Here is an 18,989-nt window from a genome sequence, read left to right as displayed (position 1 = left end):
GGTTAACACCTTTAAGTGTCTGGTAGGTGTGGTTAAGGAGAAGGGAAGTAGGTCAGAGCTAGAATCAGAGATGCTGTGACCAACTGGCACAGAGTGTCAGAAGTAGTATGTGACAGAAGCTTGCTAAAGAATCTAAAAAGAAGATGTCATACTTCTCAACTGTCCTGTATTTCCTGGATTTTCTTTTTGTAAATAACAGGGTGCCACAAAATACAAAGCAGCCCCTTTTAAATTATGATTTTTTAACAGTTTGGTTGCCAGCTGCTAGTCACATCATCATACCACTGTAATAACTGTCATTAGAGTGTGACTACTGCTGCTGGCAGCCATGAAGATTCCATAGCAGTGTTGCACTGGGACGAGAGCAGTATGGTACCTTACATTTTTGGAGTGACACCAAGATAACATTTGCTGGCCTTTTAACAATGTCTGGGTAGGTAAAAGTAAACATCGGTATTGCTGCTTGTCACAGAAAAAGTACAGAATTACATTCACGGAAATATTCCTAGGTGCCAACTAAACATAATAGGGTTATATGGTAATGTGTCAAAATAAATGACTGTTAATCAAAGTGTAGAAAAAGAAGGTAAAAGTAGTCCATTTTTAATAATTTTGGATTTGCAATGAAAGACTTGTGTTTTTATTTTATCCTAGGTTGCTTCAACACTAGCAACATGGTACTCAAACTGAGAATACTAAAAAAAAAATGAGATTAAATCAAGGAAATTTAATATGCACAACACAACTAATAGACAATAATCACTTTCAATCTGAAGAAGTCTCAAAGTGAAAGATGATAGCATTCACTGTATTTAATATAAGCCTTTAACATTGTAATGATTTTATTAGGTCCTTGGTTTAATCTTTTTTTCTGTGTTTATTTCCTGTTGACAAGTACATGTTAACAGTACATTATAAAAGAAGATTAGTTTAAGAACATTTTCTCTGTTCTACCTGCTTGGTGTCTACTTCACATTCTGTAAAGAGCTGGAGTATTTGTTTAGTGTTCATACTTATGTGCCTCTGAAGATTGTTGTTGCTTGGATTCACAAAAAGGCAGTTCAGTGTAAACTTTGACAAATGCTTTAGTTAACCTAAATTTTTTGTCATTACTTTTGCAGATTAGTCCGCGGTGGTGGTGCTGCGGTAGCGTTGTCGCCTCACAGTAAGACGCTGTCCGGTTTGATTCTCAGCTAAAGCGTCTTCTGTGTGGAGACTTGCGTACATGGGTGTACCTTCATTGAAGGTTGTGCGTTAGGCCTGGCAAGCCGGTACGTAAAAATCAACTGCCAATCATTAGCGGACCGGAGTTCCGCTGTGGCGACCCCTAACCGGGAAAAGCCGAAAGACACAAACAAACTTTTGCAGATTAGTCCTGCTGACTTATACTGTCAGAAGCAGCTGATTTACTTTGGGAGCAGTATGCAATTGTTTGTCTTACTTTGATTCTAAATATTATTTTGTTTTGTGCAACACTGCCACATAAATTCTGAGCAACAGTCATTTTTGGTTATCAGAGTAGGGTGCATGCACATTTTATCAGGAACTCATTTTTACTCTGCTTTTTTGCATTAGCATCACATTTAGCCTGTTTTATATCTGAGTATTATTGCAGAGTTTAAAATAGCAAGTTTATAATGTAGAAGAATGTTTCAGAGTGGTATTCCTCCATCCTGCTGGATGTGGGATGAGTTATATTGAAATTCTGGTGCGACAGTCCCACCAGCAAATTAGTTACTGTTATGACTTATAGCCATTTCACAGATGTTAGTTGACAGGAATAGAAATCCTAATTTAGTAGAGTCTGACACCAATTTTTAAGCCTTTGCTGGGTGTGTTGTTGCCATGACATCAGAGATCAGCCCATTTCATTTAATCTTTTTGCCCCACAGAATCATTTAGTGAAAGTAGGATCCTGAAAATGAAAGCCAGCATGATGGAGGTATTGGAATTTCTTCCTATATTTCCTTACCACATTTTAAGCTCTGTATGGTGGGACGATTCAATGTCAAATCTGTTGCTGCCTATGAAGGTTCAGTCTGATTTGGTTACACTTCAGCTTTCCAGTACGTTTCTTATTACAAATGAGGGACTAGCAGGTTTACTTCAGAGTTTACATTCAGTATTAACTGCTTCCAGGCCATTCATAAGGTCACACTGTTCATATTACAGTGAAAGGCCTAGCTGAGTGTTATTTGGCAAGATTTCTTATTTACAGAATTCTGTTACTTTCTGTTGGTCACTTAAAAATATGACTATCACTGCAGTGTAGTTTATGATAGAGTTGTACTCAGACTTTTAAAGGTGCTCTGATAACTTGCAACGTTTATTAAACGTTTTCTTTGATGTGTGTGTGTGTGTGTGTGTGTGTGTGTGTTTATTTGTGTGTATGTATAAATGTGTATATATATATATATATATATATATATATATATATATATATATATATATATATACATATTATATATATATATATATATATATATATATATATAGGTTCACTATAGAATCCCGAAATACTGAAATCCCAAATTTCAGTATTTCGAAATTTTATAACCAAAAGCTTTAAATACAGAATCCCTATAACCGCAAAATTTAAAATTGTGAACCTACACTACAAATACACCACACATATACAGAATCTCCTCCCACAATCAAACATACAATCCTACACTACAGACATGCGGGGGGCTGCCACCACCCCCCCAACTTATATATACTAACTCCAAGATCGCACAATCACACACACAAAGGTAACTCACACCCCCACATTTCACAGCCCCTTGCACACACACACATCACAGCCAAAACACACACTAACATACACTAAAAACCCTAACCAACACACTCCTACATACTTACCTGAACTTACACCTATCCATTCATGCACCGCAACACCAGAAGCTCCGAACTTCAGTATTTTGAATTTCATGCTTCTGTTGTTTCAGGATTTCAAGGCTTCAGTGTTATACTGAAATTCGGGATTTCAGTATTTCGAAATTATGAAGGGAACCCATATATATAGATACACGTCATGGGCATCAACTGCACTGTGTGTATATATGTATATATATATATATATATATATATATATATATATATATATATATATATATATATATATTGCTGAGGACATGTAACATGGCAGAAGAATTCCCTGGTGTTGTGTTGTGCCAAAGGGAGCTACAATCTGATGGCAGATGTGGCCCACCATACAAGATTCTGGCACAATGGTGACCATACCTCAAGGACAGCCATAGAAGAAAACAAACATGTAATTAACATGAGTCACAGGGATTAGGAGATAACAATGCACTATAACATAGGACAGCCACTAGTGCATGACAAAGGTAGCCTGCTAGGTGCACATTCATGTTAACTGGCACTGAAAGGAGGATGTGAATGGACAGTGGAAGAGTGATGCTGCGCAGGCATACCACTGTACCGGGCATAAAAGGCAGAGGGATGGCTATGGTCATGACAATGTAGAGAGGCAAGAACTTAGGTGTGCCATAAAGATTGACACCAGGCATGGCTGTGAAGGATTCCTGCTCTGGCTAGTCATCATTACCATCCCATCTGTGGCACTTCTCAGAGTTAGGATAGGTAGTAGAACAGGTCAGACTGAATTGCTAAGCTGTGTGTATCAGTAGGCATATATGCAATGTTTAAATTATGAATTAGCAATGCAAAAACAGACATTGCTACAGATATTCAAAATACATCCAGCTGTAACATCAGTGGTATAAATGAACCCCAGTGCCTGGAGAGACATTCCATGTATAGCTGGCATATCAGCATGTTATCCTTCACCAGGAGATAAAGGAAAGATGTCTGTGGTTCACGGCTCACATGTGGCTGATCAGCTGTGCCTAAAAATAAGAATTAATCATCTGTCATGAGTATATACTATAAAACTCTGGTGTGCTTTCACTAACATCTTTTTCCCATTAGCTTAGGTCATGGCGAATTTCAGATCACTGTACCTATACTTGTACTGCTTACAGTGCAGTTGATACCCATGACGTGTATCACTAATCACCTACATAAAGCAGTGTCAGACACCCACTTTACATTGGGGACCCTGATAAAAGTTCACCATGAGACTATATGCAGGAAATACAGAGATGTCATGTTTTCCTTCCTGCACCACACAGAGCCCATCCACTGTCAGCACCCTCATAAGCTATGGCCACTTTACAGGTTACCAGCGTGAGGAGCAGAATCCCACTGAAGTATGTTGCAGGCATAATTTGATGCACATTGGTTAATGATGAGTTTACAAAATGTATGTATATATGGGACCCGGACACGTATGCGATTTTAACTTTTACCGAAAGTCAAATTCGTGCTCACACATACCCGAAATTTCTGTTCATCGAAGCAGCAATTTCGGGTATGTGTGAGTGGTGTGCTGGTCGCACTGCGGTGCGAGTAAGGGAATATTCCTTTACTCCACTATAGTATGACCTTGGAGTGAGAATATTTAAGTAGGGGGGTGTGGGGGGCACAGCCCCCCACATTGGAGGGTGCAGGGGGGTGAAGCCCCCCTGCAAAAACATTTACTTAGTGGGTTTTTCTTTGTTTTTTTTTTTCACAGTTTAACGGAAGCGCTTTCTCGATTTAAAAGCACTTTCGTTAAACTTTGATCGGTATATATGGATTCGGACACTTGCTTTTTCGAGCAAGTGTCCTAGATCCATATATATAAAACAGAATATTCCTCTAATTCTAATCTTCACCTCCTCATTCAGACTTCCCTTCTTTTCAACCACCCTTTCCCAGGTACTTGAAGATGTTAACTTATTCCACTATTTTTCATGTAACCCTTACAATTCTTTGCTGAAGTTTGATGTATGTAACCTGTATAACCTATATCCCTGTTTGTAGTTAAGCTATTGCATTGCTTGGGGGCCTCAAAGCTGATTAAGACACTTGCAACTTTGCAAGGGTCACTGACTCACTCAGGCATGTGCAATATGCTTTGTGGTCATTTAAGTTTTTATGGTGAGGTATGAGCCTAATTGTGCAGCTGTGGCCTGCCACACATTGCATAAAATGTGTGATTAAGAAGCAGTTAACCTCAGTTACCTCATTAATATCATGCTACAAGCCCTGAAATTGCTTGATACATAGCTACCATCATTGCAGTACTCCTTGTGATATATGATTATTAACTAGCAGGATGCTAGATTGTCCATGGGATTTGTATGAAGTGTAGATGCAATTGCTACACTTGTAAGGGTATAAATGCTGCTTATTTTGGACTGTGGTATATTGCGTATGTTCAGACATGCACTGCTGGTGGTGGTGGAGGTAGATGTTTTAGGAACATTAACTTTTAACCAGTTACCTGGAGAGCAACTTGGGAGTTAATACCCAAGATACTTGGGTATGTCTTGCTGTGGGTCTCTTCTTCCTCTTGTGTTGCATGTTTGCTAAAGGTGGGAGGAAGTGCACACAATACTGAACAATGACCATAGTTTTAGCAAATGTGCATTGTTTTTGAACCCTTTTTTTGGATGGTGTTGAGGGGTGGAACACAGCAAAATATCACAGGTACATAGGTATCAAACCCAGTGCCAAAGAGGGATAGACAGGGTGCACATGCAGACAGCAGGAGTCATCCACATGCATGGTGGAGGCCAAGTGTGGGATGAAATAGGGGGATGACACACTGTCATCCACAAACACTTGCACAACAGGTGTATCTGGTACATAAAGGCAGTTAGGGTGCGGTGGAAGCATGCTACAGGCAATTGCTCCATAGCAACAACCTGAGTTAACCTGCGCCATTGTGGTAGGTAAGGTGTCACAAGGGCTGTGCTCACTTCAAACCTAAGGGTTGGGTACCATAGTGTGGATGCAACAGATCTACAGCTTTGGGAAATGACTAGACATGGATTTTCTCATTTATAGGATAAGATAGCTCAAATAGAGCACAAGTATTTGGATAAATTCTCCCAGGCAGAGGCATATGTCTTACTGCAGGCCCTCTGTGTACACTTGCACTTGAATGCTCCAGACAGGCAAATGTGGCCAGGCACTTGAATGCTCCAGAAAGACAAATGTGACCAGGTCTTCTGCAATCTTGTTATGACAAGACCTTGCTGTGAATGTCAATACTCTGTCATACCTGCACTACAAGTGACCTGCGCTACAAGTGAGGTGTAAGGTCACTTGACATGATCCAGTATGCCTGCAGTAAGGCAACTGTCCTTGCATGAGAGAAGTTGGCCATGACTGGAGGAGTCTGTCAACTTAGACTACACTGACAGACATGTAGGGGTTCCTGACATTTTTTGCTCTGGGGTGATGGATTGTTCTCTTTTACACCTACTGGAGGACTGGACATTCATGCAGAACTGCACCCACCCCTACAGGTATTGATGGGTGATGCCCACATTTGAATGGCCTTACATAGTTGTAAAGTAATGCTACATGCCACAGCCTTGTGCTCTGACAGGTTGAACACCATGTCATCCCTAAAGGTACTTCAGGGCTGCAGCAGCCACAACATTCTGCACAAGCTATATAGGTTTCCATTCATTGCATTCTGTGCAATTGTACAAATGTTGAGGTGCTGAGAACTACTATTGTCACTAAACACTATTGCTTGATAAAGTATCTCTGTTAACTTTCACAGGTGACTCTCAATTTGAGTCCTCCACCATGGATATAGGCATGCCTAATGTTGACAAATTGTCTGAGCTTCATGATGACTGGCACCAAAGCATGACACATTCAGTGGCCCCAGTGTCACTGTCACTGGCACTGTGGTAGGCAAATTACTTCCTCTTTCACAGATGCAGCTTCATTGCCTGTGCAGCCCATGCTTGATTTCCTAGTTAACAAAGGACAGGAATTAGTAGACACAACAGCACAAGGTGCACTCTTGTCCTGCAACCATCAGTGGGGGCTGACAGCTCTAGTGAATGAGGGAAAAGCAGTAAGGGAGGTGTCTTAATAGTCAACAGTGCCACGGGTTCCATCCCACATGAATGAGTGCCTCAATGGCCAATAGGCAACTTATGATCAAGGTATTCATCCAGGCACAGGCCAGTGCCACAGCAGAGGTGATATGTGTAGTGTATGAGTTGCAAGACAACTGTAGAGAAGGTTTACAGTACAGCATATGTTGGCAGTGCACCTGGGGAGTCTATCTTCTAGGAGCCACTGCCATTCATATGGCTGTTCATCACCTGCCTCTTAGTGGGGAACTAACCATGGGACTGGTAGGTCACAGTCACATTCATGGATTGCCACATCCTTCACACCTACTGCCAGCATTAGGGATGGGGGAGGGCACACTGTGGTTAACCCTGCAGTTGATGAATACATGATGTTCATCACTATGACCTGGCTTGCCTTTTGCATTCACAAAGCTCACCTTCCCCTGTGTCAGTCACTGTTCATGCCAGTGAAATTTATTGGACATTTGTTTGCCAGGAAAGTCCAGCCAGAAAGTGCCCATTTTCAGTGGAGACTTGGGGAGAAAAGTTTCAAAATCACTATCTTAGAAAAATCAAATTCAGATATTTTAAATCACAAAGTATCATGTAACACTACAAAATCTATGAGTGAAAAATGTTGTAATGAGAAAAACATAGAACATATATTTCAAAGTATAGTGCAATGAAAACCAATAACATGAGTAGGAGAGAATATGTGAGGAAAAACTCAATAGTCATATTATTATTACATAGATTAATATGTGATAAATTAGACCAGAGACAATTCTAATAAGATATGTAAAGGGATATTAGAGATTACATGATTAAAGTCAGTGAGAGGAAACTGAGTGATGTTCTGGCATGAGAGAGAGAAATTTCTTGGAGGGGATGGTCTCATAGACAGTGACATGCACTATTAGTGTCAATGCCAACTGACAGCCTCTCCAGACCTGTTGGATTCATACTTTCATAATGCAACAACCTGCAGGGACTCTGTCCATCCACACAACAAACCTCCCGATAGAAACACCTACCTCACACAGAAAGCACTTCCTCTTCTATGTATAGTCTTCCAATCTCACCACAATTGTCAGGCAATGACAACATGCACGTCCACATCATTACCCCCTCCCACACACTGTACCCATTGATTACTCCTGTCACTGTCACCTACCCCACCTGTGCATAAGACGACAACTGTGCCTTGCCCTCAGTGCTGTTACTAAGGAAGTTTGTGCCTAATGCACAACATGGCCAGTCCGGGCACTACATGGTATAGCCTAGCTGCAGTATTGCATGCACCACTGTTAATATTTATAGTTTGGCCCATAGCTCTGAACTGGACATGGTCTCTTAGCCAGAACCATGGCATACTGCACCTGTCTCTGCCTTGCATGGACATCCCCTGCAACTGGGTTCTCCCAAAAACTATATTTAAGAAATATGCACCACAATAACCAGTCATTCCACTCCAAAACAAAACATAGATATCCAAAGAAGAATAAACTGACCATTATCTATGGTCTGAAGAAGTGTGTAGCACACAAAAGCGCTTACCAAGGTTTTAGTAAACATTTGAACTACAGTCCTGGTGGTTAGTTTATTCTTCTTTGGATTCTCCCAAAAGCTCCTGATCATCCTATCCTCTGCTACTGCATCCAGCACATCTTATTTGCTGATGTCAGTACTCTAGTATAGCTGACTGCAAACCGTTATGTTGTGCAACATTGGAGAGATGGCAAATATATTGCTTCAAGTTTCTTGAACACACTGTAGAGCACCACCAGTGGCATCTAAGCAGTAGAAGTGGGTGCTTTTCACCCCAAACATATATATATTCGATGATGCTGTAGGTCTGTGACAGTACAGAGTTATTGGCATTCTCTGTCATTGTCTGTGGATTATGTATAAATGTCATGAGCCATGAAGGGCATATCTGCCATCACCAATGATATAGCCCTGAGAGAAGCACATTAGGACTATCCCTTTCATTTACAATAGATACTCACTGATTATTTCCATGGCCCTGCTTGTACAGCACATTATTAATAAGGGAACTTCTCAAGAATCCTCATTAGATACACCATTCTACCTTATCATCAAAGCACTTCATTAATTGTAGTTGCTAGTTTCAACATATGTTCACTTTGTCCACATTTACTTTCACTGAGACTAGTGAAGTTTGAAAACATTATGCAGGAAACTACATTTTAAGTAAAAGTCTTTATATAAAACTGATTGGTAATTCTGCCACCATTGTCAACAAATGTGAATTACAAAGTTAGTAAAATAAGTTTCTTTTAATGTTCTATGTACTCTTCAAACTCTGTGTTTGTCAGGTATCTTGCATGATTTACATGCTAGTGCATGTATCCACTTTGTTTCTGAGCAGAATACTTAAAATAGCCTATGGACCCACAGGTGACTGGGTAGGATACCTACCTATTAACCCCCTCATTGTTAGTAATTCTCCTAAGCAAAATTAGCATTGCTTCCCTCCAGAGCACTGACAAATATGGTCAAATCAAAACAGGTAAATTAATAACTGGAAATAGGCTTTTGAACAAAATAAAATGCTTAAAACTTAGCAATGCACCACTGTTAATGTTTGTTACATGTAGTTTTATGAATTTTACTGCACATGGGTAAAAATAATCTTTTTAGTACATCTATCTATTTATTTATTGGGGAGAAGAGTAAAGATGGCACTCTTTCTTTGAGTTGACCACTTAGTAGGCTGGGGACCTGCCTTAGATGACAGACTCCAGTACCCAAGCCTATAATGTTATGGAAACTGGGCAGATGGGCAAAGCACCTGCCTGTCAAACCACTGTGCCAGGATTTAGCTTCTGAGCAAAATTAATATTTCTGCCTTCAAAAAAACTTCCAAATACAGTAATACTTAAAACAGTATAACAATTGGAAACAAGCTTCCAGCTATAATATTTTAACTTTTCCTTGATCAGAATGCTTAAAATAGGCTGAGGATGAAGCTTGGGTGACACATATCTATAACCCATTGTTGGGAGTCAGACAATAAGATTGTCTTCCTGTTTACTAAGCTTTCTTTCCAGGAATTAACTCCTGTTTAAGACTAGTACTTTTGCTGTCAGTAAAATTGCAAGGGATAGTAAAAATGGTTAACTAAGCTAATAACAGCTAGAACAAGCTACAATTAAAATATGTCTGCCTTTTGTTGGACATAGTGCTTAAAGTGGGTTAATGATCTATGTTAGATGGCAGAGTTTACCACTCTCCTTTATAAAAACAAAATAAGTGCTCGGCAGTCAGGACAGTCACAAAGCCTTAACGCAACTTTATTATAAACAAAAAAATAAATAGCGTTTTCGCTACTACGGCAATGTAGCTTCTTCAGAGGCTAAAAACACAGTAAAAAGGCGCCAACTACAATTTATACTGTAGTCAGCCTCATTCACTTCAGCTGGAATACGTATACGAATCCTTTATAAGGACAACTTACAAATTTGGTGGAGTCAAAGAACTGAGTGAAACATTTGTCTATCAAGCTTCATTGCCAAGTGAAGTAAAACTCAGATAAGATAACTGAAAATAAGTTTTCTTGTGAAAGATTTCACCACTTCCTCATGCAAACTGTTTGAAAGTTGCCAGACACGCCTTACAGGATAAAGAGCTTATCATTCTCCTTTTTAATAAGGTTTAGGGTGGAACCTGACAATCAAGTCCTAGTGCAATCAGTCAATCAATAAGTAATAGATTTGCCTAAAAGATTATTAGTTTTCCCCACATACTGTAAAAGTCTTCTAGATAAGTTATTAACTAGAAACATTAATGAGTTGTTCATGCAAACTACTAGACTGGATTCACTATTGTATATTTAAAATTACAGTACTGGCAATTTCTTTCAAGTATTCATATTTGTACACATATATTGTCTGTGTGTGTGTGTGTGTGTATGTGTGTATATATATATATATATATATATATAGTGGTCATACTTCTGAAAGGAGAAGTGTAAAGATGGGGAAAATTTTCAGTCTATATGATCTTGTTTCAGGATGGATTCTGATAGTTTGTTTGTCTTTGATTATTTCCTGTCAACATGAATATTGCCAGCATAAAAAGTTCCATTGTGGAAGATTGGAATGTGTGCCCAATATAGAAAGGAAGCTGTAAGCCAATGTGTAGGAAATGTAAGGAGGACAGGCTGTTCTGGTTTGATTGTTCCATACTGGAAAGGGAAAGGGTTGATGAGGAAGAAAACCTAGAAAGAAATGTAGAAGATTCATGTTATAACAGAAGACGGTACTGTAAAACTTGAAGTAGGGGTTGTCAATAAAGAAGAGAAGGTACAAATGGAAATAGTAGACAGAAATGTCATAATAATTTAAGGTGCTGAACTTCAACTGCAAAACAAAAACAATATATTCCATTACAAAGTGAATACAAGCAAGAGGAAGATATGGATACAGCAGAAGAAAAAGAAACGCCTGATGAGAAATCAATTGATGGGAGACTGACGATAAGCAAGAGAAAATAAAAATTGGGAATAAAATATTAGGAAAAGGATGATGCATGCAATTTAGCTTTAAATATAAATGGCACTAACATGAAGTAAGAGGTTTACTAGTGGTTGAGTAGTAAAAAATATAAGGATGGATGTTTACTGGATACTAGATGTTGTTCTTGGGGAAAAAGGAAGAGAATCAAGGCAGTGCGGAAAGTTACAATGATTTGGTCAGTTCAGTTGGAAATGAAACATGTTTAGGAATATAATGTTTTTTATAAAAAATGAAGTAAAAGTATTGGATGCTATTATAGTCCCAGGAAGGGTAGTAATATGCCATTTTGAGAATAAGAAAATGATTGGGTAATAGCAATTTAGACATACACTAATATGACAGAAAACTTTTGTTTTGAGACTATTAAACCATATATATATTAGTGAATATGTCAATAGTGATGGTGGGGAACTTGTAATCTATGAAAAAGAAAAATATCACAGGATTTCAATATGTTAAGAAATTAGATAAGATGTAATCATTTACAGGCAAATAGAGCACGAACACACAAAAGCAGCATTTTCAAGACTGAAATTGATTGAACAATGTATTTTCAAAGAGATGAGGAAAAACAAGGAGGTGTAAAGACAGCTAATTTCTCAGATCTTAGAGCTGTTTGTGCAAGGATTGGAGAAGATAGCACACGTATAAAAGATGGAAAGGCACAAAAATGTTAACCTATTTCTGAAGCGAGGAAGAAATAAAAAAGAGAAAAAGATAAATTGTGGAAAGATCATTTGAATATGAAGACTTTCTATAAGAAATGGGACTTACTGGTGTATTGCATATAAACAGAAATATAAAAAATATATGTAGACATAGAAAAATGCTAATGCAAAGAAATGTGTAAAGACCAATAGATTCTGGTTGAATATGAAAAGGAAATTAAGAGAAGATGTGAGAAAATATTATTTTTATTCTGTTTCTTTTATTTGGACAAATATTTTGACAAGGGGAAAAAAAGATGTTTCTCTATATTTCAGAAAAGAAGTAAAAGTGAGAGAAGGAAGGATGGATATTATAATAGATGAGAAAGGCAAAGAAAAATGCAAAAAGAGATTATGGATGTTGAATTTTTTTGTACAAAAAGTATGAAAAAGAAGGAATACTAGAAAAAGAAGAATATATTTAAAAGGTAAATGCGTAGAAGATAACCATAAGAAGAGCTAAAACAGAGAAAGTGATATAAAAAGACAGTACAAATAAAGGATCCTTGGATTTGGATGGTTTGGAATATGAATATTACAAAGAAATTTGTTGAAGAGAAATGAAAATTTTTAGTAAATCTATTTAATGAATGGATAACCTAATGTATTTTAGATGCAGAAATATATGTGGTGGAATTATATTTTTTTTCTGAAATAAATGACAGAAGAGACAGAACAAGGGGTTAATAAATAGAGGAAACTCCTGATTTTAAAATATTTATGAAAATTATGCAGAAGAAACTACAGAAAGAATTAGAAATGGTAACAGATGTAGGGTCTATGGAATTGTAAAAGAGGTGAGATAAATCATAATTTGTAAAGGAAGGAAATAGTAGAATTTATTTTGATAGAGAAATGGTTTTGAAAGTGAATAAAGATATGAGATTGATGGCTTGTTGTGTAGCTAAAACATTAAGTAGAGTGAACCATGAAGCACTGTGGGCAATATTAAACATCTATAATATGTGAGAAAAAAATAGTAAGACAAATTCATGTTATCAAAAATGGATACAGATTATGATAAATAATATATATATTTTACCCATTCATCTAAGAGAGGAATAAAGCAGGGGTGCCTGTTAAATATATGCTTGTATTAGTAATGGTAATTTAATTGGTATGGGAGTAGCTAGGTGGAATATGAGTAGAAAAAGTTGTAATACCACTATGCTTATCTTTTGCAGATGATTTAATTATTATAGTTAAGCTGCATTACCCATTCTTTATTTCTTTTATTTTTGAGGCTGCATTATAGAAGATGGGATTGAAGTTTAATAAACTGAAATGTACAGGATTTGGTGAAATAAAGAACGTAAGTGGAATACGAGTTGCAAAGAAAGAAATAAATATTTTGGAAATAAATTTTGGGGTATATGAACATACAGTTTTAAAATGGGGTGAAATACCAAAAGGAATAAAAAAGCTGTTGACTTGATAGAAAGGCTTTTTATTTATCTTCTTAGAAAAAAATGTATGTTAAGTAAATATTTTGGAAAAAATTATAGGTGTTTGGGAGAATGTTTACTACACAAATGGAAAAAGGAATATTAGAAATATGTTTCTTTATTATTTGGAAATAAAGATTAAACCCAGTGAGAATGGGGTTGGCTTATAATGCTGTTTAAAAAAAGGAGGATTAAATAAAAAAATATCATTTTGTATGCTTTGAAGACTTTTAATGAAAGAGAAACTAATCTGGTAGGAGAAATGTTATAAGAAAGACGTAAAGCCCTCTAAACATGTGTTAATAAAAGAAAGGAAAATATGAATAGGATGGAGGAGAACTAATATGGCAATAAGATGACATTACATACATTAAATGTGAGTGAATTTAATGGGAAAAAGGGTATATTATGATTATGGAAACATTTATTTAATATATTCATGGAAGGCGTTAAAAGAAAAGAACTGCATTAAAAATGGGAAAATAAGTTTAAAAATATCAATGAAGCAGGTAATTTTCTGTGGAAAATTCTACTTGATAAATTACATGTAGAAGGTAATATGAAGAATAAAATTATGAATGGAAGGAAGTGTGTTGAATGTAATGTGTAAAGAATAAAAGTAAAAAATATATATATTTGGGAAGGACTTAGAAACGTTAATAGGAGTACTATATTTGGGAAGGACTTAGAAACGTTAATAGGAGTACGATATTTTATGAGAAATATGCAAATATTGACAGAGATAATATAAATACCCAGATTGCCAGAAATAATTTTCCTAATGTGGAAAATGTGAACTGAATTGTTTTACAATAAGAAAAATGAAGATATGGATATTCTAAATGATATACAATGATGGCTGTGGAAGAAGACATGTTATGAAACATTGTTAATAAAGCACCTCTAGTCTTTTTCAATAAATGCTACAGGAGCTTTTGCATTCACCTGAGCTACCACCAACTCAAGCAGATGGGACCTCCATTTAGCATCTCATTAATAGGATGGCACACTCAGAAGTGCAACACACCTTACTGATACACTGTGTTGTAAGCAAGTTGAAAATCAATGCAATCATCTAATGCTTTTTTGGTGAGGTTTATTTCTTACATAATTAAAACAGGCTTGTAAACAACCATGCTGTTGTGAATTTATACTTCTTTTTGACTGGGTTAGTTCCACTAGGCTTGGCCTATTTTCAAGGGAGACTGAAATAGTATTTCTACTGAGTAGGACACTTTCACCAGAGCACTGGGAACATTGCCCTAGTCTTTCACATCTAAGTACTATAGTGAAACATCTGCTTATTAGTGGGATTTCACCTGGTACTTTGCTTAAAATACATTTTATTTATTTATTAATTTATTGGTTGATTGATTGATTAATTGAATTATAGTGGCTTAAATAAAGTCATGTTAAGATTTGCTGTAATATGAACGCAGTAGAAGTAGAGTTCTAACAACTTAATAAATAGTTATATTGAAAGTCGCAATACTTAACATACAATGTTTCAATATCAGAAAGTTGAAAGTTGCAACATTAAAATATCAAAAACTTATCTGTTTGCCTAAATTCACAGAAGGACCCCCAGGTTCATTTTTTTATGTTTATCTAGCAAAGAAATAATACTGTTTTGAAGTCTTGTCTTCTGATGCAGTATGTATACATATCACATGTATATTATATTATATTGATTTCTGACATTTTTAAGTTATAGTATTTTGATATTTCATTATTATACATTCAGTGCCATTAATTTGAGAATACCATTTATTCAATAAATTATCACGCACTTATAAAAAGTTATTACTCTGGAAATGTGGAGCACAGTTAAAAATGAATTTTAAGAGTGTGTGCTGCTAGACCTAGCACCTGCAGCAGTCTTGGATTTGATTCCCGCATCTGTTTGCCTACTATGTGACTCTGAGCAAGGCATTTAACATGAAAATGGAAACTTTCTGGCCCACTCAGACTTCCCCAGTGAACAAATGTCAAATAAATAAATTAGCAGGGTAGATTGGTATAGAGCATTGGTATGTCAGGCAGGTTATTCTTTCAATTTCTATTTACAGCAGGATTAAAGTCCTAATTGTTTATGGAGGTTATTCAGCAGGTTATATTCCACTTTGATTTATTTTAAGTATGCTTTAATAGCTAAAGCCTCACAGCGTGGGCACAAATTGCTTTTCACATGAATTACAACAGTTTTCCACATTCAGTAAAACTGCTTTAGTGGAAATTACCTTTTCCATTCTGAAAGTTCCTGGCCTAGGCTTTGATAGATCTCCTACAGTGACATGCGTGCCCCCTGATTCACCCCCATCACTGGCCCAGTAATCAAGGAGCCTCAATCCTAACCACTGGCAACAGTGGGGGATGTACATTGGAAGGATGACAGGTACACGCACTGTATTTCCAGATGCAGCTCTGCATCGAGTGCAATTTCCCTTAAGAGCACACAGAGACCACAGTCAGTCTGGGGCTGGTGTCTCCCTCTTTCTCCAGATTCCTAATAAGACTCCCCACTGGCATAGCTATAGGGTTGAGATCTCAGCTGAGTGGCCAAGCCAAGACTTCCAGCACCCTCTCTGTCCAACCAGTGCTTTATGCCCTTGCCCAAGTAGCTCGCTCACACAGACACACACACACACACACACACACACACACACACACACACACACACATACACTTCGAGGTTTGATTTATATACACACAGACACCTGGAAAAGGCTGGCACAGGTTTACTAACTGTGCCTCCTTCTGCCCAGACTATAAGGGAGTTATCACTGCCACCAGCCTTGTCCTTATTAGCTACTTTAAGACGCTTAACAAAGGGTGCCCAATCTTACTGTGTAATGTTACTATCCAAACAAATGGTAGTTTGACCAAGAGCAAGGCTATTAGGAGTGGCCCACAATGTCACCAAATAAATATGCAAGTACTCACAGAACATAAATATGTCTCACAAATATCAGCCGCAATGAAATATTTAAATATATGTAATAATAAATAGTAAAAGAATAAGAAAACATTCAGTATATAATCACAGTAACATCAGATTTCAAAATCACGGGAAATATTTAAAACAACATTGCAGGACAGTCTCAAATAAATAAAGAAAAACATCTAAACTATGCTTCACTATATGACTGAATCAAAGAGAATTATACTGTTCCCTAGATTGACTTACTCTTAGCAAGGCAGATGTGTGGGGAATGGATCTTGTCAGGTCAAAGACAAAATACAGAATGCTCAGTGTCCCTCAGAGAGTTCTTAAATTAATATCCCAAATATTACTGCTGAGATAGCTTGTAGAATGACATCACTTCTTGTCATCTCACTCTATTCCAGGTGAAAAGCAACCACTGATGTAGCCGGTGGCATTTAACATCTACCTGTAAAAATACACGCAGAAGGGCTTTTGTCATAAAACAATAAAACACTTGCAAGACAATGCAAAGGACCTCTAGTTTTGGACATTGTGCCTTTTTATTACATGGTCATAAAGTAATTTAAATTTTCAGCTATTTTTCTAAAATGAACCTCATGTGTTCCGTTTCCATTGGTAAAAAAAATATATATATATTGCACAGGTACCTATAGACATGCGGGCACACACACACACACTATTTGATTCATACTGTCTTTTGACTATCATTTTTTCCTTAGCCAACACAGTGGCCTACTACTTTTTTTGGAGCCTGACTCTACTTCGGAGCCCAACTCTAGTTTTCACATTTTTGGAGTTCCCATCGCATGACAAGCATGGCATTGTGTATAATTCATATAATAACTAAAGCTTCTAGTTGTTAAACCAGTTGTTTATCTTACATCTCTGCATCATTTTCCTGTGTTGACTATTAACTTCCTAGTAAGGAATCAGGACTAATTAAAGTATCTACTCATCAGTTGTGCCATTTTGTGAGACCTGATTTCAACAGGAAAAGAGAAAAAAATGTCCTAAGTTTTCATTAGAATTCAATTATTAAGATTATGGCACATAAGCTTCTTCAGTTCCCTTCTCAAACATATTGAGGAGTGGTATAATTCCATCACACAGACATTTTTTCTCATTATTCCATGGGACTGTGTGTCACTATCGGTACTTTTCTAGCCTTCAGGGAAAAGGCATTTTAGGAGTGTGGTGGAATGGGCAGATTTCCTTTACCTCTGTCCTTGATGAGTTTTCTATCGGGGTCTGAATATAATGCAAATGTGCACATAAATATTTGTGCTCTGTGCTGGGTTGTGGGGCTCAGGAGACAATTTCACACGTTTTCTGTTTTTTGGGTTGCAATTTAACAAACTTGCCAGTTTTCTTGTTTGTTGATGTTTTTCTGTCAGTCATTGTATATGGTCATTATGATGCTAATGGTATTGACAGAATTTTATTTAGCTGTCTGTGTATATCTGGAAAGGCCAGCATTATTGTGTTATGGAATAAACAATGAGGCAATTCAGTCATTTTTAAGAAATTGAACATTGGCCGTGGAATTAATGATGGGGGGAGTAAAACTATTTATAGTAAATTTCTGTTCAGTTATTTCTGTTAATATTAATTCTTCTTCTACAAAAAAATGTTTTATCATGTTATGATTTTTTTTTATCAGTACTGAAATTTAATATACCCCCACTCTTTCTTCAAAAAGTGCCATTGGATATTTTACATCCACCTGCGCTATCAAGTCAGGGATCCTGGTCTGCAGTTTAAGATGTCATCTGAAGAAGAGCATAATCAGCAATGTAACAGCCACGATTATACAGCAGTGTCAGTACTGAAAAATAAAACCTGGTCTAGGAATAGAACCCAGAGTCTTCTGATCTTCCAGCATCAAAGTCAAGTGCATGTGCTACCTCTTGAGTCACTGTCCCACATTTCTCCACCTATTTCCAAACCATATTCTGTAGCAACAGATTTCATGAATGCAACACCACTGAGAAGTTTGGTAGCAGTTTGTTTTAACAGACTGCCATTCTTGAGTATGGCCTTTAGTTGTGAGTCATTCTGAGACCTGTGTGTCTTTAACACAACCTTCAGCCTTCACCCTTATCTTGTGATCTGTATAGTCCATTCTTGTCAAACACATGCCTACAGTACATTTCACCTTTGGAAAATTCACTCATATATATATATATATATATATATATATATATATATATATATATATATATATATTATTTTTTTCCTTAAAGCCTATAATATCTTAGCCTGTCCACAGCTCTTTGGTGGTTGCCATTTTGTTCCTTGTAAATCTTTCCTCTCACCAGGATGTTATCTATGGACCCAGCTTACTGATAATTCCTTGTAATAGCAGGTCCTTTGCATCTTTTCAAATGGTCTGCAGT

Source organism: Protopterus annectens, chromosome 2.part1 (genome assembly GCF_019279795.1).
Source record: "Protopterus annectens isolate FY-2018-M chromosome 2.part1, PAN1.0, whole genome shotgun sequence".
In the NCBI taxonomy this organism is placed as follows: Eukaryota; Metazoa; Chordata; order Ceratodontiformes; family Protopteridae; genus Protopterus; species Protopterus annectens.
Note: the sequence above shows the minus strand (reverse complement) of the source record.